Source organism: Varroa destructor, unplaced genomic scaffold (genome assembly GCF_002443255.2).
Source record: "Varroa destructor unplaced genomic scaffold, Vdes_3.0 BEIS01000003.1, whole genome shotgun sequence".
In the NCBI taxonomy this organism is placed as follows: Eukaryota; Metazoa; Arthropoda; class Arachnida; order Mesostigmata; family Varroidae; genus Varroa; species Varroa destructor.
Window position 1 is genome coordinate 21,600,038 of NW_019211456.1, and position 26,197 is coordinate 21,626,234.

Sequence of the window (26,197 nt, forward strand, 5' to 3'; positions counted from 1 at the left end):
ACGCGACCAATCTCTTTAAATATTTCAACCATTACGCAATAGCTATATATTTTATTACAGTGTATTATTTATAAGTATATAAGGTGTCGAAGTGAGTGTACGGATTCTACAGCAGATGTGACTCTCGTGTTTGTATAATCCTCATCATCATCATCATCATCATCATCATCATTGAAATCCTTTTAAGATTTACATATGCATTTATTTGTCGTCGTTCATTAATACAGCTTTTAATGTCCTATCTGTTATTCACGACGTTTTAACGTTACGCCTTGAATAGGTGCGTACCTCGGTATTTCGTTAGCCAATATCTTTTGCCTATAGGATCCAAAGATCACTTATTAATATTCAATTAGCGGAATCCCGGACGCATGCGGCCCCAGTATCTGCATATGGCATGAGACTGCACGTAGTGTTGGATTTGCTTATCAAAAACTACCGTTGTTGCTGATGGACGAGCAACGTGAGCCACATCATACGAACCACAAACGTTGCCAAAGTACGAGACGTACCGCTTAAACAGCATTATCATATTGGTCTATGTATAGTTCTGTGGCTCAAAGAGTGTGGGGCACAGAGGGTCTTCAGTGCTAGACGATGACGTATACTTTGAAATACTTAGGTTTGCGGGCGGTGCGCGTATGCGACTTGGGTGGTTGGACCACTGAACGTCACAATGTCAGTTCCTGTCAAAAGATCGTCGTCCGGAGCCAATAGTATCGCATGTTAACAACTTAATGATTCTCCTGCTGCTTGTATTTATTTTGTTGTTAAGTTTAATTGCGATTATGATTTCAGTTTCCGTTAAATCGAAAAAATCTGATATTTTTTGGTATACAAAAAATTAAGCTGCAAATTTCCTCACTAATACTATTGGCTATAATCCTAAACTTATTAAACTTAATCATGCAATCTACCAGACGGCCTATCTAGCGTCTAGTGAAACCCCTTGTAAGGAATGCTGACAACGCTTTCGTGATAATAAATTTCTCTGTACCGTTAAGCCCTTGCCGTTTTCACCGATCGTCCATAGCAAATTGCGTATATAATAAAGCACACAGTATAGTCCACTCGAGCGTTTTAGTCGAGGACGGATTATCACAGATAACAGCAGCGTAGCCCGAACAAAACCGCTGTACTCAATTAGTGTTATGTGGTAGAACAAGCAAAATAATAATATCACGGTATGGCGTTCCACTATACGATAGGCTTAGCTACACAGTTTCATCATGCTTACGCATAGAATATCATCTCGTGAAAATATTGAAAAAGCATATTTGGAAGCCGAGCAAAATTTCCGCTGTTTATGAAATAGACAATGGAAGACTTAAAACATTAAACTTAAACCCTCCGAGCTTTTCGCAGATTGCGAGAGTCACCGATACGCATCATCTTCACATCCACTAGGAAATACTTGAAAACATAGAGGGGAGGCCACATGGTTACATGCGTCGATTTACGGTTCGATAGTTAACCCACGAGCGGATTTGTGGTAACAATCTCACAACAGGAGGCGACAAAGTGGAACCACACGCTGTATCATAGTAAGATCTCCCTTCCACAAGGTTTCCCACCCCGGCTCTTCGCGTTTCTAATACGAAAAATAGTGTGTATAAGAGAGAAAAAGATAAAGGCTGGCGGGAATTTTCGATCGAGTGAAACGCGTGTTTGTTTAGAGAAACGGATGATGAGAGTGAATGTAGCATATTGAACACATGCACTAACAGGTACTGGATCAACAAACGTCTTAAGTGAGCACGAATATTTGTCGGATGTGCTTACTATTTAACTTTTCCTCCTCAAAAAGATTTTAGTTATTCCTTTTAGTATACTATAACATGCCCCGAGAGAACATAACCTTCGAAAGCCAATTCCTTCGACCGTTGCCACTGCCAAGATGTCATCATCTCAGGTTAAACAAATAACTGACAACAGTAGTGGGTCGTCACCTTTTTGACTATCGTCCAAGGGTATGAATGGATGGCGACGATGTGGCAAAAAATAGCGACGAAAGGGGCAGGCCGAAACGCCTAACCTCGTCAAATCTACATTACGTTTACTGAACGTGCTTGCTGGAAAGAGCATGAGACATAGTGGCCGCGCAGCACTGCTTCTGATCTCTTTCACGACCTGATTTCCTTCCGGAATGGCGTAGTTGCCACTGTCGTAAACTCTGCAACTTACGATGCCGAAAGCTGATAAGAAGTCGCACACACACCCGCACAAAAGTGGCATGGTTCAGTTTAGGATAGGGAAACAGTGTTGAAGAAAGAATTGGCTAGCCGTTTTGAAAGCCGAGGGTCAACAAAAACACTTGTGCGGAATGCGCGAATTCATACCTAAGTTTAGGCTTGATCAACTACTGCACCTATAATTTTCTCTTTCGTAAAAAACTTTCCTAGCTTAGACCTAACTATACATGGTTATTTATTCGAAATTAGATAGTCGCTCAAAAGGAAAAATTTCGTACAAGTCGAGCGTTTGAATGAAACAGGTTCCGGCTCAAAAGAGCATCTAAAATCGTGTACTGCTAATATGGTCGCCTACTAAAAACATTACTAGAATGTTCTTTGCTATAGTATAAACTATGAGACGAATTTTCCGGTTATTAAACAATCGGATGACCAGCTGGATACCAATGGATTTGCCTGGTGTAGTTTGTAGAGGATAGCGGACGCTAAGCAGAAAGTATAGTTCCAAATCTACTCTATAATGAATTGATAATAAGAATAGAGCCATTTCTATAATGCTAACTTTATATGACAGCACTGTTCTTTTGTAACAGCAAACGTGAAGTATCTCATTTGAAATCAGCTGACTTATCTGGCCAGCGACGTCTTTCATAGACTCCTCCTGTTCCTTTTACAGACAATGTGAATTTGTGACGGACATTCGGGATATGCAGAGAGGTACACAAATCAACAATTGCAGCTTTGCCAATGAAAGCAAGAAAAAAAGTGACCTTTTTGGAGCGTGACGCCCGCTTCTAGAAGAATTGATACAAACAAAAATGGTGCCTGCATTCAACTAAACGCTGTGACGTGGTTCTAGACCAACAGCAACAGAAGTAGTCGTACCTTCAAAACTAATGACAGAAATCGTCACCGTAACTGAGGCCAAAACAACGAAACCAAATTAAAATCGTCGAAGGATAAACCAATTGGAAGGTAAAGTCCGATGACACGAAACACTACCAGGAAGACCTCCCAACGAATAACGTCACCGAAACGCTCGTTGCAATACTCGTGTGTTTCCTTGGCCGCACGCAATACCCAGCCTATCCGTATTAGTCGCTCACTTTTGAAACAGCTCGTGTTAGCTATACTAGATTTTCTGGTATTTACATTGGCGACAGCTGCCACCATAGTGACAATATCGACAAACACTAGCGGCATCTCTACAGCCTATCGACGTCAATATTACTGCGTTAAAAATCCAACTGTAAAAGGAGCAAAATGACAGAGAATTCGTCACCGTGTTGCATACAAGTTTATTTAATCAATATTCATGGCATGTGTTTTACGATATGCCGTTTTATCCTCCAGCGGCATGGGCAGCCGAATCGAGCACGACACGAAGTGTCATTTTATGGAGTCAGAATGGCTTCATTCGATTTAAACGAAGGACCGACTGCCCAGTTATGACTTGACTACCGCTTTGAGATGCGTGACACTTGGAGCTTGGGAAAATCCATCGAACTCAACGAGGCCTCAGACGACCTTGTCAGCGACAGCGGTGAAACAATGCCAACCGTTGAACCGAACTAATAGTGATGATGGGATGTGTTAGCCACAGCATTGAATCATTTATCGATTTTGCGCTTCGTAGGTATGTATAGTAGGTAATGTAACGAATTGCTCCGACACCCTCTTCATCATGGATGGATATTTCGAGCCGTCGGGGGAGTGAACCCCCAAGACGTTTGATCTAGCGTGATCGACGAGTGAGTATTGTTATTTTAATTTTGATCAAATTAATCTATTAGGTAAGATACATTTGTTTTTGGATTGTTTTCATTGAGCTTTTATGACTTTTTCGTTTCGTTTTCTTTCTATTCTCTGAACCTCAGCAGTCCAACAAGAATTAGTTTATCAGACTACTCAGACTAAGTAAATGCTGACTTTGTCAAAGGCTTTGAGAAATGTAGTTTCCGACATGTGCAGTCGCGGCTTATAGGCCCGCAAGCCTATTAATTCAAGACAAAGATTGCAGCATTGAACTATGTGCAACAAAGAACAATATTTACTATTGCAACTGCTCTATAAATAATACATATGATACGACACTGAACGCACATTGTTCAAATGATACGTTTTAACAACAGTTAGTTCCCTTCATAAACTCATATTAACTTAAAAACTAGACCTTATGCCTTAATAAAATCTAGCGCTTAAAAAAATAGCTAGGGACAATCTGATTAATACATGCCGATTCTTTCCTCCCATAAAAAGCGGCCCGGCAACATGAAATTATCGAATAGCCGTCACATTGAATTTGTTAAATGTTATTTTGATATAATGAAAATTGCCCCCGCACCTATTGGTGTCAAAAATTGTCTTGATTTTTTTGATGTCCACGTAAATACGTTGATTGACCCACATCCTATGATGATCCTACATAAAAAGTAAGTTATTTAATTATTGTTTTCATATAATTATAATAGTTTAGGTAGTGTATAGAGGTGACCACTGTGGTCGTATGTGAAGGAAGTCAATAAGTAACGATCCTTCTTCTGAAGTATAGAAATAGAACTACTTAACTGCCCGTCTCTTATTTTGCTTGACAGAGCACGTCCTGCGTGCTATTAAAGTTCTGTATAATTTTATTTTCAGATTATAGATGACATTTTGGTTTAGTTTCCTAGAATCTGATTACCTTTAATCTGCTTTTCACGTTTTTGTTCAGTATTGAACTTTCCTCCTTAGTCTTCTCGTTGAATGAGCAGAATTTTGTTGTTTTATAAAGGAACTTTTTACTATAATTTAAGAAATGTGCTTACTTTTTGTGCGGCATGTGGAACATCAATATGCAGGGTTCAGAAGGGGGGGGGGGTTCGGAATCTAGCAAAAATATTGATTAATCATTACATCACAAATATAGTATTATCCAGTTTTTAGCTGGATTATTTTAATTAGATTTATGAAACCTGTTTGAGCTATTACTGTTTGCGTACTTGGGCATGTTTTACCTACGTAATCACTTGACACTTGTGCATATGACAATCTGATCGCTCTGGGCCAATGACCGAGAGCACTGTCATCAGAAACCATAAAAACCGTAACGTCCGCTTTTTTGTCCATGCGCCAACTTTGCTTAAGTCATTTGAACAATGATTCATCAATCTATGTTCATACTTAAGCAAGTTCATTCAGTCAAGACCTCCGAACAAAATCTCTCAAATGAATGCAGCGTTCTGTCCCTGTCTGAGTGGTAGTGCGGGCAAAAAATGGGTCCCTTCAATACGAATACCAAAAGACTAGCCTACATAGAGAGCGACTATGCCCAAAAAGAGGCACACGCCTTAATTCTTACCATTATCAGCTACACGTTCGTCTTCTTACGAGTGCTGGTTGTAACAAGTTTCAAATTAACTTCGTAAAAGAGCACAAGTTGGCGATGCCATAGGCGGTTATTGCTATAGGGACAGGTTAATAACACTATGGAAGCAGTGAAACCAAGTACGGCCTATGCCGCCCCAAAAGTACATACGCTTCGGCAATTTCGAGTTTCGTCGAGATCTTCGAGCTCTGCAAGTTTAAATGATGATATATCACTCGGTCAAAACGAAACCCAGTGTCAGCAGTAAATGGGTCTGTGGGTTCATTCGTTTTTTGGGCTTGTTAGACAAGAACACAGCAGAGACGGCGAGTAACTTACCTGCTGCTTCATGCGTCTAGCTCATGCGCTCTCATGCAAGAAAGATCAATGACAAACTTAAAGAACAATTTTCCCATACGAGCGAAACTTGACATACGTTTATGTTATCTGAGTTACGAATGATATCCCCGCGGTGGTGCAGCAATAACGCGTAATTGAAGAGACTCAGAGGCTGTCAAGGTTCGAATCTGAGTGTAGGTAAATATATTTTTTTCTTTACTAAATAGTTCAAACGACGATAGACATTGTGATTTGTCCTTTTGCTGGGTTTTTCCAGATCGTGTCGATTTTTCCATCCGGGCGAGTCATTGAAGCATTCAGCCAACAGGAGTGCCATAGAAAGGTCAGTTAAGGGGCAATCACGGACAGTGTTGTTAGCTGCGGCCTATATTTTAGTGGGATCAGAAATCTGACCTACAATAATATGGATGTGCAGTACACTAGTTTCTCATTTCTATTTATTCATTGTGGATTCCTTAAACATAATTTACGAAGCATATAGGGAGACAGATCCAATTATTATGCTAACGACAGTCTCAGTGGCTATTCGTGGCTCCTTGTTCACCAATATGGCAAACGTTTCGTACGCTCCGTTTAATATATTGATAGAAATCGTCAACGAATATGAGCATCCTTACCTTTACTCTGTAGATGAGTCTAGCCTCGACACAATAGAATCTTCGTAATTGTGACGTCCTGCGAAATCCGCAGCGAAATTGGCTGGTCAAGGTAAGTTTTCTACTCTCGAGATCAGCTTTACGACCTAGCCGACCTTCGCAGGTCCCACCATCCAGCGTTAGTAGCATCGCAATCTTAATATCCCCGAACTCTGAATACTGCGAGCATGAAGAGGTAAAGCACAACGTCTTTTCCCTGTTACAATGTGTCCGGGTTGGAGTTTACCTCTAGCAGAGCACCGCTTACAAGACATTGGATCTACTAAATTCCACTTTGAACTACACTCCTCTAACTAACGAAGAGATTTCTGAGTCATTCTTGGTGCAAAATTGCAAACGTACCAAATACCAGAGAAAATTACTTGGTCTACACCTGGCCTCCAGCTGCTGAACCTGGCTAAGTAGCATGATATCGCGTCAGAATTGCTAAAATGGCACTAGACAGTGCGCATACGACGGAAAGCGCGATCATACGAAGCATTTGTATTTTATACGAGAGTACTCTTCTCGTGCCGCGCCAGGAAGAACTAACCACTAAGCGTATCTATGACTCTCTGACCAGTTGTTAGTAGTTGGTGCACTAGTTGGACATAGAATCTCACGACCTAGGTAGGCAGCTACGTAGGTGGGGTTCGTTTGCTGGAGTGATGGGAGTGGTAGCACAGTTGTTATACTTTCTCCTCTGAATGAGGGGAAATTGCAGATAATAATAATTTCATTGCAGCTAACATTCGAAGATAATGGAACGGCATTACGAAACCAGACTAGCTTCGAAGAGCTTATAGGGGAAGAAACGTTGGGGGCAAGGCCAGTCACATTCGGTACGCAAATCGTACTCCTGTTAGGATACATTGTCTGAACGTCGGAATTCAGCTTTATGAGTGAGACGCGGATGCCAGGTGCTTCGTCCGAAACCAATGCAACAGGTCGATAAGTCCACTAGATGAATTTTAAACATTTATTAGTACTTTCGGCTTTCAGTTTTATCTCCTGAAAGGATGGCGTCTTTTTAAAGCAGGCTGTGGTGATGATCACGATAGTGTTTTATACTGATAGGTCGAGTAGTATCATGATAACTACCATATCGTGCATGATTGTAAAACGAGTTTTATCGAAAACATGCCGCTACCCCCTTTTCCTGCTTTAGGTCTGGCCGCGTTCTTTTGAAAGTGGGCGTTTTCGGCAAGTAATAGGTTCTAGCATTGCCCTGTTGTGTCAATAGGGATGAGAGTTGTTATTACTCGACTATAGGCGGCAAGAAGCCTTGAACCCCTTCATGGACGATCTGTAGGGGAAAATAACAGGGAAAATCGATATTGGTTTTTGCGCAAACAATAGGCACACGAACAAACAAAACGAAGTTACACGACAGTTATTGATCTCATGGGTTGGAACAAAGTCAAGGGCAAAGAGTCAACTAGAACTGAGAGCAGCATATATACACCGCCGCTGCACACGGAACCGTTGCAAAATGACCGCTTACAATCGTCTTTTACAAATGATTTTTGTAATGTTTACTGGGCGCTATATGGCCATTGTTTGTATTGGAGAAAACGGGCTAATAAAAATGTTTGCACGAAGAATAAGGGTCTGTAATAGTAAAAGAATTGTATATAAATCGAAGGTGGCTTACACAATTGACTCAAGCCGGGTCCTCGACCATAACAAATAGTGATTAGTTAGAAAATGTCATGTAGGCCAAACTCTGGGTCTGATATGCGGGGACGTCGTGCGGAAAATTGAGCCCGAAAATAAATTAGCTTTTAGAGTGTTTTTGGGAATATTTCTACTCGCAATGCATATCGAAGTATACCTGATATTTGCTACTACAACTTTTTTCTACACCTTAAACGAATAACGTCCTAGACATCAATTTCGCAACAGATTATGTAACCTATAGTAACAATGCTCTGCGCTGAACACCATTGAAAAGTCGTGCTAGGAGCTGAAGCGCTTACCTGCATGCCAAACGAGCCCGTAGTTAGAAAGATTCTTATAATAGATTGGTTCCGACTTCTACGCATAATAATATTGCAAAAACCGTAGTAAATGTTTCGAGATAGATGGTGGGCTCCTACGCAGCGTTTTGTGATGGGGTACATGATTCGCTAAGCGAGCTCTTTGTAGCTGACATCGTTGGTACGACTAGAAAAACTTTCCTATATAAACATGGCTAAAGAGGGAAGGAAAAACTGCTGGTCCAAGTATGTAAATGGTCGACCTGTAGCTGTAACACAAAGAATAGAGCAGAATGAGATCTAAAGAGCCTTATCTATAAATAGTTTGTCTGCATCCGTACTTTTCACTAAGCGGGCGCTATGTATATAATTTTTCGTAGGCGAATGTAATTTGAATTTAAGTGTGATAGCATGTCAGGTTACGATTAAGATCTTCTCTTTAAGATTAGTTACCCATAGCAACATGGAAGAAAAAGCCACTCGTTTTATTGGTAATGAAATAGTGCTATAGGGCACAGTTTGAAATGTTTTTTGTTCTTTTTTTTTAAACGAGGCAACGTACTTCGGAAAATCAAGCTGATGCTAAATTTCTTCTTCTAAACACAATGTTCAATGAGATGCGTTCATTGTAAGTGCCATCTGATCTACGTCGAGGAAACTGGATTAATCAATGTCCATTGTACTGGGAAAAGTGCTTCAAAACATTTAATACGTGTACGATTTTTGTTTAAATCGTATACTATACGTAACATAAATCGTGTTTTCTCCTGTGATCAGCAGGTCACCTGAATATGGCTACAATAGCATAGGTGACATAAATACGACCACTCATAGATAAATCCGTATCTGTACGATAACTCAATTCGAAATAACTGTTCAACAGGTTGGGGTAATATCAATAATGACAGGGGCTATGTTCCATCTAGCAGGTTATTGTTTTCGACAAATAGAGATCGACTGTACAGTATCCGCGCCGTCCTGGTCTGGGCGCTGGTCTCGTCCGAGGTAGCGGAACGAGTAGGACGAACAGGACACCAAAGTCTTGCCGCCTCGATCGCTGTTCTAACTTACTGCCCTGAAAACATCATTCCTGTCGTGGTCGTCGTCCCTGAGATGTCTCCCTCATGGAATTAATCATGCACCCTTAGAAAGCACTACTCTATTCCATCTTTACACAGCAGTGTTTCGACATATCGGCGGCACCCCTCACCGTCCGCTGCCTTTTGGGTCTTGCGCGACCCTTCGAAACAGACTGCGCCAGCAGGGTCGAGCTGCCCCGCGGGAATAGTTCGGTTTTGTGTTTAAGCCTTAAGCTGAAGCTGGTTCAAGCTACCTGCCTAGCTTGTGTCCTATTGCCGCAATACAGCATTCTCCTGGTGGACAGGCGTCTTTTTTTCACAAGGACCAATATTTTCTGTTCGCATACTCATAGACATACAAATACATGCAAAGAGCCATAGAAATATACATTGGCTCACACAAACTCACACACACAAGACATATTCACAGACCGTCGCGCACTGACAGAGATACCGGCCATATTCAACCAAATCGGCCCAGGTTGTAGCTAGTTACCGGAGATCACGGCCCAACGGTTTCGCCTATGTAATATCTGCACAAACAGCTCAAGTGAAAAGATGCCGGAGAAAAAGGGGGAGAGCGAGCAAGACAAAGCTATTTTACCTGGCCGGCAGCAATACATGGTTCTGGGATACATGGGATGAGACAGAAGCTATATTTGAGTGCGCATTGTTGTACATTGCGTAGCGGTCTCATAGTGGCAAGAAGCGGCGAGTCGCCTAAGCTTTCGAGTCCCGAGGGAGCAGCTACGACGACGCATTGTTAGCCAGCTCGGTCTTACTGCTCGCTGCGACATCTCCCTTGCCACCTTTTCCCGTACCATCATCCTGTTTCGTCGCAGCCCTATTCTTTTTGAAGACGCATTGCGCACTCAATAGTGAGCTGTATCCCCCGAAGTCTCAACTTGCATGGGCTGAACGAGCAGGCGAACGGCTACAGTTCGGCCTGCTCGCTACATACCTTTGGAGCAGTTAGAGTAGGGGGTCGCTGCTGATGGCGGAAACAGCAACGGCTGTCCAGCGCCTCTTAAAATGCTAAACTCGAGACTCGTCTCCTTCGGCGCTTTTCAATCTCAATAACCCATACATGGCACCAGCGCAGACTGCCACATATATTACTGAAGGAAAGGATTGCAATTGTGTGCAGCGAGCCGTGGACAGATCGCAGCCCTAAATTGTAGGTAAGCTTCATTCAGTCGTTCGAGTTAAGCAACAAAGACTCTGCTAACTATTACGAATTGTATGGATAAAAAACACCGGACCGCACTGTATTTATTTGACCTACAAGTGTATAGTTAACGTAAGCCCACTGATGATGTACTTGACTATATAGTTTAATATATATATATATGTATTAACCCTTGGGATGTATGATAATGATCTAGAAATAGAAGCCGACCAACAAAGTCAAAGTAGCTTCCGTTTTTATATTGTTATAGTCCGGTGCATTTTTGCCAATATGAAAAGGTGTGATAAGGCCAAATGTCAGCTGCCTGTGCTCGCACAATGTTTCCAATATACACTTTCAGCTTCCAAACTCCGCGTCGCCAATATCATGTTTTTTCAGGAAGTTTTCAAAATTTAATTCAGGAATTAAATTTCTGAGAAAGAAATTCTTTGAATGATTGCCCAATGTCCAAGAAATAACCACACTCATAATAAGCTATTGAAGAGTAGTGTACTTTTTTTTTTTTTTATACATATGCTATAAGTAAATTCCCTAAAAAAACATATAGCATAAAATGTCAAATCTAAATAAATCACAGCCTAATTTGATTAATATTATTTCAGTAACCGACCTTTACCAAACTTATGGTTCGCATTTTTGTCGTAAGAGTCCCTATGACTTACCATGTTTAAGATACCACCTCCGACATGGTCATATGCGTTCTCCGAATGTCGGAAACAGAGACATTGAGCTGCCTCTACCGAACCATTTTCCTAGTGGTGGTAACTCTAAACAGGAATGGACGATGGCCACGGAATTATGTACGGCCCGGCCAAGTTAGTTAGGAAAACAGAATCGTATCGCCGCCGTGAACGTGCAGTGGTCCGTGTTCCTCATCTACGAATGTCGAGCACACGATAAGCCATAGGAAAACATTTTAATCTAACCTTTCAGGTACTAGCCATCCTGAATTTGGTCGTTACTTTATCTTGTTAAAATAAAATTATCCAGATCTCATACAGGTCAAACAGAACATCAGACAAAAACCCTGTACTTCGAAGCCCATCTATAAAGCTTTTTTTTTTTATTCTAGTGATTCGGTTTTATTGGTTTAACCAGCCGCAAGAATGCTTTTTGTATCCAAGATCTTTCTTTACAGTTGAAATTTGGTGCACAGTTGCACCATATATATGCATCAAATTATATGCTATTGCATATGCGGGCAATTAACGAACTAAGTCTTGTATTTATTGATTTGAAAATAATAATATCTACCCCATGGACATTTCTATTATTACCTTCCACTGCACCCTAATAATAGCGCGTGAGATAAGGAACAGAGAAAAGATCGATTCTTCTAATAAAATCGCTCGCTATATGAGCTAATTGTTCACAGCGGCGGTAGCCAGAAATCACGTTCTCAGAGAGCTACGAACGAATGATTAGAACAGTAAATTAGAAAATGTAATTTTAAAATCGAACGAAAATGTGTCGAAAAGTTGAATGGTAAGCGTTCAATACCTATCACTTTAACTTCTAATCTTTTGGATGAACACAAAGTTAGAACAGAAAGCGAATTGTCTTTTAGGACCTATTAAAATCGTCACCTTAACCAAATTTACTATTAAAAAAATGGATGAATACTAAAATCTGAAACAAGTGCCTAATTTGAAAAAAAAAATTAGGATTTCACAAAGTAAATTTAGTTACTACTAATCGCTAAAAAAGCAGCTTGTGGCCTAGCATGGTCTACGGCTATTTTAATCTGTCTCTTGTATATTTTGCTACAATACCGCAACAACCTAGGCTTCCAGCAACAAATAAAAACTTCTGTATACGACGGATGTGCGCTGCATCAAATATCACTTTATGATCAGCCACGAAATTCTCTATCTCTTGTAGGGATGTACGCAGCCGAGTTCTATCTTTTTATCGTACAGCCCATAATCATGATACTCCTCTTTAGGGGTTTTAGCGCAAGAGCCTGTATGGTCTCGAACAAAGTGGAGCTCTTCAGCAAACAAAAAACAGCCTACAGTTTTCTTCCTCTCCAAATACACCGGGATGGCGCTACCTAAACACCTAAAAATCTCTCCCTTATTTCCTATGTCCCATCCTTCCTATTTCCGCCTGCACGTCGAAGTATGCCAGCCGTAATGGTAGAATTCCGAAAACGTATGAACGAGACGTGGGGAAACCGCATGGAAAACGTCTCCACTTCAATTCAACCAATCGTGCTTCGGCGTTCTTTTCCCTTTGCAAAAATAGAACGCACGCACCAAAAGCTCTCGAGAGATGATCATGTGAGGGGCAGGGTCAGACAGAGGCCAGTGGGTTCTTCTACTACGATTTCCTTTTAGAGAGAGGACCACGACGGAGGTAGATCTGAGCCAGCGGAATAACTGCCAGTTCACGCGGTTAGAGGTATAAGGGCATAATTTGATTCAAATTTTCGCATTTGGCTATTTCGTACTACGGTATCGTACAACGGTTCGTGGCCAACGTTTGGCATTGCGGCCGGTAACTCCATTTTTAGCCGCGTTCATAGCTTACCTAGCCGCTGCAGTCGATGTTAGTGGCAGAGATTAACTTTGGGACAGAAGGAAGGACAAACGGTGCCGCTGTTGACGGAGATAATGCTCAACCACACTATAGTCTCTTAGAGAACGTCGAGAACTACCGGCCAGTAGACGCCGAGAATTTTTCGTATTGCAGGTACTCCCCATGGGCGTACCTCTTCATGGGTTCAAATCGAAACGGCCTAAAGGCCAAGGGGATATTTCATTTATTCTAATTAATGGCGACAGCACAACCGGAGCTCTAGGATAGCTTAATGGAATGAGAACCCACAGAATAGAGTATTACTGCAGGATTAACTCAAGTTTTGCCGTGACGATCTTCAGCACGAATCGGTGCCCGGAAACCAGGCCGGCAGGTGAATGACTGAACTGAGAATGGATGGAAATGGAAACCCACCAACGCAGACGCAATCGGAAAGGACCGAAAATATCGTCATAATTGAATTCTCCTGCACGTGGCCATTCAGTGCTAACCTTTATAAATTCTTGCCACTATTAGACTAATATTGCTCTGTTTTTTGTAGACACTACAGCTCCGAGTGTTCGTTGCTAGCGAGCTATTTGTCTCATTTGTTTCAGCTATTTGTTTCGTTTGCCTTACGAAATTAGCGAAATTTGCAAGTTTGTTCAGTCATTTTGCAGATGCTACCCCTGAGAAAGAACAATACGTATAAAAAGGTACGTTTATTGAAACTGGCTACGTTTTCGCTCCTTCTATAGAATTTTGATTCAGTCTGAACTGAATCCCAGTACGATATCATTGCCATGTGTAATAGCACACTATTTCAAGTTGTCCACGCGATTTTGGTAAACACTATCCCAACTGATTAATTTTTTGTTGGGATATTTTATTTGCATAAACATTATGTTATTTTTCGTTTTCATATCAGCATAACGAAGCTTCAAGTCTTCGCTCCTTGAAAAATAGCGTTTTACGTTGCAGAAACACAACCTGGACAATAAGAGTTCAACATTGAACCACCGACCGCCGCTGCGTCCTATTCGTGATATAACGTAGGTGCTTCATCACTGTCGAATGGTGACGCTATAACTAGCAGAAACTCAAAATCCGTTGCAAACGTCAGACAAGAACTGACTGTTCAGCAAAGGCAGATAGTCAAAATCGTTGGTAACTTGATACAAATCGTCCAGGATATTCTGAACTGCAAAAGTCATCATGGGTCTAAAGCCACCTAGGATTTTCTTCGGCAGATGAATAGCATGTTACCTCACGATCCCCCTGTTTTATCAATACTAGTTTTTCTCTGAGCTAATCATGCTCGATGTTCGAAAAGACCCCCACAGGTCGCTATTTCCTTGCGTGTGACCACTGAATTGTTTCAGCTATGCAGTGTAATCCTGTCGCATATGACACAGCTGGCCATGGTTTGATAGCATGGTTATCAAATCTTTCAGCTTCACAGCATCAGCGGTTCAGAAGATCCTAAGCACATCTGGAAAAATCGCATCTTTCATTTCGTTTTCTGAAATCGCATCTCTTTATCCGTTCTTCCTGACAAGTGCGAGGTTCTATTCCTACCCCAGAGCTCCATTCAGTTCTCTGTCCTTTTAAAGATCCGAAACAAGTCCGAATGGCCTCAGTTAGAGATAAAAGCCTGACACAGACGTAAACACACACCATACTTACTCTATTACTACTATGTTCATCATCATATCGCCACAGTGACTTAACACTACAGCTCACTCGCCATTCTCCGTTCACTGGCCTTTACCCACTTCTACAGATATCTATGGCTATCTAATAGGGTATATTGTCAGAGTTGTCAGCCTGTTCCGTCTGTCTTTAGCGGATTGACGACGCACCGCGTTTCGTCAGTGGGTGGAGGCTGCTCATCGATGCTCTAATCCAACCCTCGCCGTCGGTGCTCGCCCGCAGAGTTCTCCTATTTTCTCTCCCGTTCGACAATGGCCTAGATGAAACCCTGCCAGCGGGCGGGAGCAGTGCTCCGCTTCGCTCCGCCCGCCCGCCCGTCCGTCCGTCCGTCCGTCCGTCCGTCCAGACATCTGTGTACTGTAGATAAAGTGCGTCCGATGGAGAGGCAATGGTGAGTTCAACGAGCAGTACACACTAAAAGCGAACGAGACGCTGTAGCGTCGGCGAGCTGGAGCATGACGACAACGACGACGAAGTAACTAACCAACTTGAAGTGGCAATACTGATGGCGGTGGCGACGGTAGCGGTGGCTCCCGAAGAGGAAGGAGTTTATCAGATGACTGCCTCTCCCCCCATAAGATGCCGTCCGTTGGTCCGTTCTTTCTTCCATCCAAGGATCCATCTAACGCTAAGCCGCTCGTCGCGGCTGAACACACTGAGAGGACAGTCCGAGACCCTCTAGCTGTATCTCTGCTGCTTGAACTCGAAGCACTCGACACACACCGCCATGGCGCATGACTGCTCTCAAATCAGCCCGTGGGTGGGTCGCTGCACTATCTGCTATGCGAGATTAGTGTTAATCCATAGTACAAATGGAACCGCAGTGGCGCTAACGTCTCCAGCCCCCACGCCTTGCTTTGTACGGGCTCAACCGGCCGACTGCTCAACCGAAGGATTCTCAATGCTTCCTCTCGTTTTTGGGCCTTAGAGAGAATAGGAACGAGCTGGCATCCTGCTCTAGCCGAATCAAGTCAAATAGGTTGGGTTGAATCAAGCTGCCAACTTACATAGAAGTGACCAACGACAACAAAGTCGCATGACTTGGATGTCTCGCTGCCTTGAAACGCGGTAAACATCAACTCAGCAAAGCTCACATGTACAGACATAAGGTTGCCATCAAAGGAGGGAGGACAGCTATTGAAATCTACTTGTCTCCACATTTCTCTTTGTTATCATACAAATTTACCCTTGGTTTCTTTCGGCTTGAAGAACGCAAGCGAACCATCGACTACGTTCAAAGTACACTAACTAAGCTAGTAGCGAAGCAAAGAGGACGCGGAGCGATATCGTACATCTACAGATATGATTCTTATCTACGATCAGTTCTGATCCAGATTCCATCCAAGGAGGATTATAAACGAGACCATTCGAGGAGGTGCGGGTTGTGAGGAGCTGGCGTTGCGAGGGGTCAGCCCTATCCGTTCCTACACTTTTTCTGGCTTTGATACGAATGGTTTTGTGTTGTACATCGTTTTGTTTAAATTGGTTAATATCATCCGCCAGGCACTCAGCGATAATGAGATGTCGTGGCATTTTATCAGAACATACATAAGCTCGGGCTCAGGCGGGGCCTAAAGCGAACGATGCCAAGTGGAGGGTCTCACAATGGTCACAAAGTGGATTGCAAACACCCGATAGCGCTCGTTCATCTACATCAAGCGCGATTCGTATTGTTAACAAGCGGACAGAAAAATAGATGTGAGTGGTTCTCATACCTGAAGACGTATCTTATAGATAAAGTGCTTGAAGCAAGCAAAATGTCGTAGGTATATATACCTTTCGACAAAAAACGAGCTACCTTTAAGTATCTGTCCATCTTGTCACTGGATACGCAGACGGTATATTTGTCGCAGAGAACAAGTCGTTCTAAGTATCTTTATCAAGCTAGTTATCAAACACTATTGCTGTGGGGTAGAAAGCTGCATGTCTCGGCACCGCATAATGCCCCTTTGATCAGCACATAATGACCGAGATGATTATCCGCATAGAGTTAAGGTGAGGTTCTATATTTTTCAATGAAAACAACCATATGATTAATATACATTGCATATTGCTGCTCGGCCGAAGACAACGCACTTCATTTTGCGGAACTTAGAAAAATCGCCGTTTGCCACTGAGGCCACCTGCCTGTAACTCAGCCTATGTAATCGCTGGTAAAATTAAAAATGTAATTAAATTAAAAAAACTATTACACGAAAACACGGTCTAGATATTTTTTACATGAAGGATTCCATTTGCAATGCAGATGTACTTGTATATGCGACATGCGGCACGGTAGGGCTGAGCTTTGCAACATTTATTTTCCTCTAATAAACAGCAATTGATTGCATCTTGGAATTTCCTCTATCGGACTCTAACTAATGAAATGACAAAAAAAAAAAACGAACATAAAAATATTGGAGTAGAGTTTAGCGCTGTTTAGAAACATGACCTTTTTTTAATCGTCGATATGAGCTTAACGCAGATACTTGTTAACTCAGCTAACGACGACACATTATGCGGATAGTAAAGATCCGTCGAAATCCAACGCAGGCGTTTCTCGTTCTCGTAGCTATCTCTTGACCTCTGTATACAATACGCAAATAACGTGTCTGATTCGTTTACATACAACATGGGCATTTTTCATGTTGAAACATACTCTAAAATTGCATCCCTGAGGTATCACAACATCCTATGAAATTACGATGCGCAAACATCTGCAGCTTGCCAGGGTTTACCAAATGCACCGAGCCAAATAGATGCAAGTTTAAGGGCCCCTCCGGGAACGGCCTGCGTAAATGATGATAGCAAAACATCCACCCGAATGAAGGTAGAAATACGCACTCCATACGTCGTTCAAATCAGTATTTACACGCCAATACATTAGGCCGGCCGTGGACGTTTACCCGTTCGCGAACACCGGCGCACTGGCCTTCTTTCCTAGCAAAGATTACTTACATAATAAGGCCAGAGAATCACCACTCGATTATAAAGATTACTTACTCGTGTAGTATTATAATTCTCTTTTATGAAACTGTATCAGAAAACTTTTCGGCTGATAGGAGCAGCTAAATATGGTCTAACAATTTCACAATACTCATATATTGCGGTGATTTATTACTAGGCGAATCCATAATGAATACGATCAAATACGAGAAACCGTTCAATAGTCTTACTAGATTTGCGGATCATACTGTCACATGCAGACTAGCGTTCTATTTTATACGATACACGATGTCGTTGCTGTAAAAAACAGTCACATGGCATAGTTTACAGCTTTAGCAATGTTTTATGTAATATCTAATGCATTGCATAATGAGCATTGCTTGAATTTGAATTGCTCATAGATTATTCAAGGCCAAATAGGTTGTCTTCGTATTTCGGCCAAATAGCCTAACAGGATCATTGTATGTAGTTTTAGCAGAGTTAGCTATCTAAGTGTATATTCATTTGTTCTCTAATAGGGCCAACAAACAATAAAGAGCCCACGTCGTTCGGAGCGGCTAGACCATCCCACAATCTCAACCCCTGCCAAGTAAGCCTGTCTGCGCTGTACGTGATGACCAAGTGCCGGCTGTTGTTCACTGTTGATGGATAGAACAGAGAGGATTCTACGTGACTGTTTAGAATGAGATCCTTAAAAGCTGTGCGTAGACCTACTGTTAGAGTCGAACGCTTTGTGTTTCAGTAGTGTAATATAAGCGGGGTCGGCGCACGGCTCGTCTGGTTTTATCCCGATTGTGAAAATAGAACATGAAGCAAATGAGAAAGTAACAGAAATGTATGTTTGTGCTTGGCAGCTTTCAACGTTCTGAACACAAATGATACTCACGAACAGAGGCAAATCTATAGAAGAACCTGCTTCAGTTGACAGATCGCAGTTAAATAGGCCTGATTCCTGACTAGACGATTTGGCATTTGTCAGTTAATATGCCTTGGATGGTTGAGTGTTGCCTTAACGAAAGTACTATTAAAAAGACATGTCAAAAAGGACTGCATACCTTTAAAAGAACATGTGTAATAACGTACTTTTCGTCAACCTGTAAAATTTGGCATTATATTATTGTAGCAGCAGTAATCAGAACTCATTTTTGTACCCTGCCTCATGCTCTCTTCCTAGCATGGTCGGTTCTTTTTGAATAGGGAGCAACTAACCTATAAAAATTAGATTGCTTTTGCTTGGGCTAAAAGTTGCTCCTGAAGTTTAAGTTGTTAAGTCTGCTGCCTTACATTGTATATAGAAGACAAACCTTAAGCAACTACTTTGTTTTTACTTATCTAGCACATTTTGAATCGTTTGGAACCACGATGGCATATTTTTTACGTGGGAACTTTTAGCACGTAGACGTTTTTGTGCAGATCCAATAACAACGTCGACTTCCAGTGCCAGATAGTGCGAAGCGAGGACATTCTGTGTACTAGCAACATGGCATGTAGAAACACGAATTTATTCAAGCAACCGAAACAGGTGCATATCCCGTTGCGTTTACCTAATATGAATCGTATGCTGCTGTTTTAACAAAGTATAGAAATAACGTATGAAAAACAATGATTTTCTCTACTGAAATCCAGTCTTGTGTTACAGTAAAATAGCCAGCTCGTTCGACAGGACGTGGACTCATGTTTCTTGAATCGAATAAACAAATACTAAATTTACTTCTTCGAAAAGTAGGAGCTTTGGGTGGCCTTCGTACGCTGTTCCTAAAATTGAAACTTCCTTTCCAATATTTTTCCAATAAATTCACTAAAAAAATATCGCCCACCATCACGTGATGCATTGCAAGTATGCACGTACATAGCACTCACCGACCCTTTATGCACTCAAAGGTTACCCTTGGGCCTTGCCCCCTAGTCGGTCAGTTTTTTGGTCGACAAAAGTGAATGCAGTATTATTAAGGAAAGCTCTTGGAAATAGTATTCACGCACACCGCATTGGTTTAACTGGTGCCTATGTGCGTTTTTTCAATTGCGGCTTAAAGGGAAGCTCCGCTTGTTTTCGAGAGAAAAATGGAAGGCGGACATAGTGACTACTTCTTTATAGTTCGCGACATAACCCATGTATTTGTACGCGGGTGTGCATGTACATCAATTCGTATTATGGCTTTTCTCCTATTGGCTCCACTGCTGTACCATGCAGCTGAATGCTGGTGTCCACTCAGTTCTATCGTTCTTAGTGCATCAGCCATGCACACGTATCTCAGATATTGTCTAATTATGATAATTATCTTATTGTTCCCCGCAAGGTACGGTAGCGGAACAGGCGAGACAGGGGGCAAGCAATTGAGCGGGAAATCACGGGTAACTTTCATTAGGCTTGTGCATTTCAAATTTGGAGCAGGCAGTTCTAGTCGATCTGTTGGTTTCGATGATGCTTCTTCGGGCAAGAAATGACACTTGACGAGTGATGTATTCCAATATGACGTAGGTTAGAATACACCAATAGCAGTAACCACGATATGTGACCCAGAGTCGCAATCGATAAACTGAGAGAGAATGCTAGATAGTCGCTTTTTTAAATAAAAGCGATTCACAAATGATGGGTCTATTTCATTTTGAGGAGATAAACGTGACTCGTTACGCCCAGCCGGACCGGTTTCAAGATACGGCTCCTTTCCAAGTCTTATCTTAGCTATATGAGCACTCCGCTCCTACATTGTGAGTCTTAGTCAAATCATGTACGCGTGGCTGCCTATGCTAGGTCGCTTTTACGCGAGCCTAGCTCTTCGCCGTCCCGAAGACAATATTTTCCATCATATTCTCATCCTTGAAGTAATGATCCAAGCTCCCCGCCCGTAGGAAGCTCGACTCGGTTTTGTTTACACCCTCTCAGTATTCTACAACGCTAGTCAGTCGAGGCTGATCAATGCTAGTTAACCACTATTTCTGATGCAAGCAGACCCTAACTAGAGTCAGTCTTCTTCCTTCGGTTAGGGGCAGTTATTGAAAAGTCTGTACACTCACACTGTATTTAGATTCGCATTTTCATTAGAACACAAACGACTAATTCTTCATCTAGAAACTTGTGCGGTTGACTGAATGGTGTATGGAGCCATAACGTACACAAAACCATTTAACAATCAAGCATTAGTATTAAGGAGTTTTATTTTTATCTTGGACAGAATCTGAAATAGATATTCTGACTGGGTAGAAATTACCATGTTATTGACGCATGCGTTTCTGGTAGGAATTATAGATGATATTACCTGCCGGAAAGCTGATAGAGGTAAATTTCAGATTTAGCGATTTATATACCCCGTTACTTACATTAATAGTACAGTTTATCAGTTACGGCTTATATGGTTAACGCGTTTCAAAGCTACTCCAGCATCAATATGGACATTTAAAAGAGACCCGAAGGCCATTCGGCAAGTAGACACTAAACCGAGACACGTGTACGCACACGATTATCGCTGGCCGTCACACCTTACGTATACAGCGTAAAAGTTTCGGGGCATCCCCCATCAGCAGACACGTTTTACACTGATCGTGTCGATCGAGGGTAGCGTTAGTTACAATACAAAAGTGGGACGTTCGTGGCCGGATTCTTACAAGCTTAACCCAATTCGACATAACGTTTATCATTTCGCACACGTCGAAGTAACCATTGCCATTATAACCTGAAGAATACCGACGTCTTCGTACGAAAGTCACACTTCTTTCTACCTCGCTAACTGATGTATTGCATTCTGTGCATGCGAATTGTCTATTATAAATATATCAGCCGTAGTTCGGCCACAGCGCATCGAACTAGTACCGAGCAAATCCGCGTACAAGTATCAAACGGTAAATTTCATTTATTTGTTATCAAATCGTAAGTTGAAATAAAGCCTACCGTCTGGGTAAGTCGTCAGAAAAAGGCTTTCGATTAATTGATCCAAATCGAACAATTGAACAAAACAGGGATTCTGGAATGAATGCAACCGGCCTTGTGATGCACCTGTGTCCTACTGCTTGAATAATCACTCGATCTACTATTAGACCATACCTTTTACTCGGGCAATTAACCTCAATCGTGCGATTCGCCAGCTGATGTATTTAATGGGTTATGAATATATGTACAAATGACAGCATCTGAATGTTGGGAGAACACTGCCCACACAGTTGGACAAAAGCATCCAAATGTCCAATATATTTTAACGTAAGATTAGACTGTTTTCTTCTTATAGCGCGATCTCTTATTCTTTGCGCATGAAGTAATAGTCTTCAACTTAGTTGATTTGATAACAGGTTCCCGTACTGAAATAACATAAGAAATAGCAAAATAACCCTTCTGTTGCTCATCTTCACGCGTTCTGTTTTATTAGGTGGGGTTTATTTTGAAGGAGGAAATTCGCTTTCCTAACGTTCTATCTGTGTTGGCAAGATTTGCAGAAATGATTTAGAAATGATAAGCAATATGTACAAGCAGACTTCACTACAGAGGTGCCTTTATCGGCTCACCCACTTAATGGCATCTGGGCGCTGATTATCTCAGTATGCTCTAACGTCATTCAGCCATGTCTGCAGCAATGAACCAGAGCGGACGGCCTAGATATCACGCATTAGATGGTATTCCCAATTATAGAATTGGGACTAGTTATCGGACTTCGTGTCAACTTTGTGTTTGTATTAACTGTTGAAGTAACCCAGGTGCCACAGATAGTTGAGCCCGCGACACATATCCTTCCTACGCATTGTGACTAGTAGCCACTCACCGCATGGGAAATTGTCACCCAGCGAGCAAATATGATTTTGGCGGGGGTATCTGGCACTTGTCCCTTGTGCTTGCTGTGTGAACTGTATCTGATAAGGGGTGCAAAACCCGCTGTCACCCTAAGCACACACTTCTTTTCGCCTCTCTAACTGGTGTCCCTAGCTCAATTTTAAAAAATCGTTGCATCGAATCGAGATTGCAGCCGATCCTAACCTAAGGAAGAAGGATCTTGCGGGAACCTTATTACAGATCATTTAAATTGGCTAGACTACAAATTTAATCAGCGCTTTCGTCGATGCCGTATGGCTGTTCTATGCTATTGCTCTTTTGGATATGATAAAGCAAGTAAGACTCACCTCTTTTAACAGACGTAGATGTATACATGTGCACGCTTTTATCTGTTACTGGAGCTGTTTGTTGTTATCTGTGTTTCCAGTGGCCACCAGAATCGACGGCTAAATCTCACGCAGTCCCCACGAGTATGATGTGATAACGTCATCTGCAGCATTCGAACCCTCGCCTTGAACGCCGATGTTCAGCTCTTTGTAACAGCGCCGTATGGCAGCATCGTGTTTGTGAACGGTTTGGAGACCAACTGGCTACGGCTGAATTTCGCAGATGGTCAAAGTACGCGTTTGTTTAGTTTAACTGAAGGGCGTGTCGCATAGTCATTTTCTTTCGCTTATTTTTCTTCGTCGGTACCGACCTGGCTAAATACTCAGCCCTCTAAAAAGATGCATTGTAAAAATGGTTCAAGTTGTACAAGCTTCGATGTACACTACGGCTGCACAATACAAGTTCTAATCACAGTTAAACATAGAAATAAAATGTTACTTTGTTACAGACGGTTTGCAAAAAATGCTCTAAGAAGAACGCTAAATTATATCGAACCGAAAAACCAGATTTCGGTAACATGAGTGATGCACTAATTATGGCCCACATTCCTAACAATGGACTCTGGAAGTAGCCGGAATATATTTTGTTTTGCACCACGGTCATGTTTGGTTCATTCTATCGTGCATGGAACCATCGGCGTCCCGTAATAATAACGTATTTACTAGATCAGTTGATATTTTGATTTATGGTGTGGCTTGTAATGTGGAAATAGAAGATTCGATAGAGCGGCGTGTAATTATCACTCTTCAGTGTCTCCATAGCAGGAAATAGTGTGAAAAGCGTTAACTCTTCATTCCGTTTCTACATCATAGTCACATGACGGCTGATAAGAGATACGAGAAAAATCTGCTATGTTGGATTAAAATACTGTTTTCGTTGTACGAGCTAAGATAGTTGCCTTTGATAAGTTGGCACTAGTACGCGACCTTGCACCAAATCAGTACTTGCCTTTTTCTTGCTTGAAATTTCACAGGAAGTACATACGTCGACTGTTACAATAGCATCTCCATAAATCTGCCAAACGTTATCAGCTTATTTGATATTTATGTCCAAATTTATCGATCCACATTGAGATTGGCGAGGCGAAACTGACAAAAAGCCGAAACAACGTGAAATCTATATTAATTGTTATATTTGCTTGCCTGCGTAATAGTTACATTGTGAATCTGTCTAAATATCCTAGCCTTCGCCCGGCTGAAACAGCTATGAACATTCATTTCGGATGTCACCTTCCGGTGTTCGCACCTTAATAGTTTCATAGATGTTTATAGTGTATCTATCTGAAAAAGAAACTCCCAGAATGGTAACGCAAATAAACTTGCTGTGCTTCATTTGCTTTTGCATTACTATTCCCTGACGAGTAGACAGTTGCTGATTACCGACGGGCCTCGCATCTCCAGTCATAGCTAATTTTTCGCTCAAAACATCTCTTTTCCATAAACCATAAAAAAAACCATGCTTGCTTAGAAAGCATGGTTTTTCTCGTCACATTTCATCGGTAAATGTGCTATTCCTGCCTTCCCTGGTGCCTCGTTTTATGTCGAGTTTGAGATCGGTTAACGTCGCAACGTTCGATGGCGTCCAAAGTGGCCCGGAGACCTACAACTGGAAAATTATCCGACGACCAGACGAAAAATGGGACTGTAGGACGGCTATGGGCAAAAGGTGTCCCGAATCGTCGATTTCCTGAAACACCTTGTTCATCCATTTCCCCTCCTGCCACCCCCACTGTACGCCCCCTCAACATAAGTATAAAAGCAGACATGCGCAGAAAATCGAGTGGATGAGTCAAAGCCGGAAGGACCAGCAAAGCCCTTGAGAGAGAGACAGAGGGAAGTTACATCTGACCTGGATTGAACAATATAAGTCTAACCCTTATCGATAGCAAAGCGAATTCGAATATCAAATGAAGTGCTTGACTAGTGCGTGAAACTTCATTACGTTGGAATCGAAGCATTCAGCGACGACAAGTTTAACTCAGTTATTTCGCATTTTCTTAGCAGTTTCCGTATTTGTGGCACAAGTACAAGAAACAGAGGCTACCAAAGAGAAATCACTGCAGGATTATGGCATCTTCTTATATCGACAGTCATCAATCAGCACGAGAAAATAGACTTTTCGCAATTTATTGCAGCCCTTATTGAACATATACTAACATATATATACTGAGTGATTCCACCAGCTGGAGTGACATAGTGGTTTAAGGACACAACGATTGAAATTACGATCCCCTTCTAACAGTCTCGTCTATACCTTGTAATTACTATGCAATTCGTATATTATCCGATAATGGATACTGCATGCTGCCAGGATGCAAACGCTAATCCTAGATATCCGTTCCAAAGTCTATGCAGAAGTCGGCAGAAAAACTGTTGCTCACAACTGTTTTAAATCACGTATCGTCTGAAATTACCGAAGCAGTAAATTTCAACTCTCTACGTTTAATTCCCGAGGATCGGACGCGAAGCACTGAAGTGAGGTGTTTATTATGCATACGGTAAATAATATTTTTCTTTAGCGCAGAAACAACTTGCTGAGACAGATAGGTCGACTAATTATGATAATCTTATTTTTCTACAATAGAACGATTGTGAGAACGACCGCTAACAGTGTGTACAGCAGTCGTTCTCACAATCGAAAATTAATCTTTTTAGAACTTAACCAACTGGGCTAACGGCGACAAAAACCTAATAAAAATGGGTGAAAAGTTATCTCGTTATAAAACAAGATATATTATCTTGTTTCATAACGGGATAAGTTCGAATAACCTAGTTCGATTATTAAGCGACCATGAAGTTGGTGCCCGTGACAAAATACGCATGTGCCGATCTTGATCATACTTCGACTGTAAATATTTGAATACAACTCAAGTTATATCTAATTAATTACCTGCTGGTTCTGTTAATATCAAACCACACTCTTTTTGTTCATCTATTATTTGTTATTTAATTCAATATAATGCCTTTATACTGAGCAGTGCTTATATAGAAAAAAGATGGCACAATGTTCTTTTCGTAGCGTAGAGGCAAATGAACATTCGTACTGGTTGAGCAGACGTAAGGATACGGTGGGTAACAATAGTACCGTCTATTGTTCGTCTTGTCTAAAGAACACGC

General features: G+C 41.7%; 1 long non-coding RNA gene across 11 annotated transcripts in view; it reads left to right on the forward strand.

Annotated features, from left to right (window-relative positions):
- Window positions 1-24,412, forward strand: part of LOC147756667 (uncharacterized) — a 59,408-nt gene extending 34,996 nt beyond the window's left edge. For 4 of the 11 annotated variants that reach the window (XR_015323147.1, XR_015323149.1, XR_015323148.1 and 1 more), the window contains 3 exons: window positions 2,869-3,943; window positions 6,155-6,220; window positions 23,122-24,412. This is a non-coding gene — a long non-coding RNA (uncharacterized LOC147756667). Of the gene's footprint in view, window positions 1-2,868; window positions 3,944-6,154; window positions 6,221-10,462; window positions 10,773-15,412; window positions 16,712-18,456; window positions 18,528-23,121 lie in introns of those variants that run through there. The other 7 variants (XR_015323146.1, XR_015323153.1, XR_015323155.1 and 4 more) reach the window with 7 other exon arrangements.
- Window positions 24,413-26,197: the final 1,785 nt, after the last annotated feature.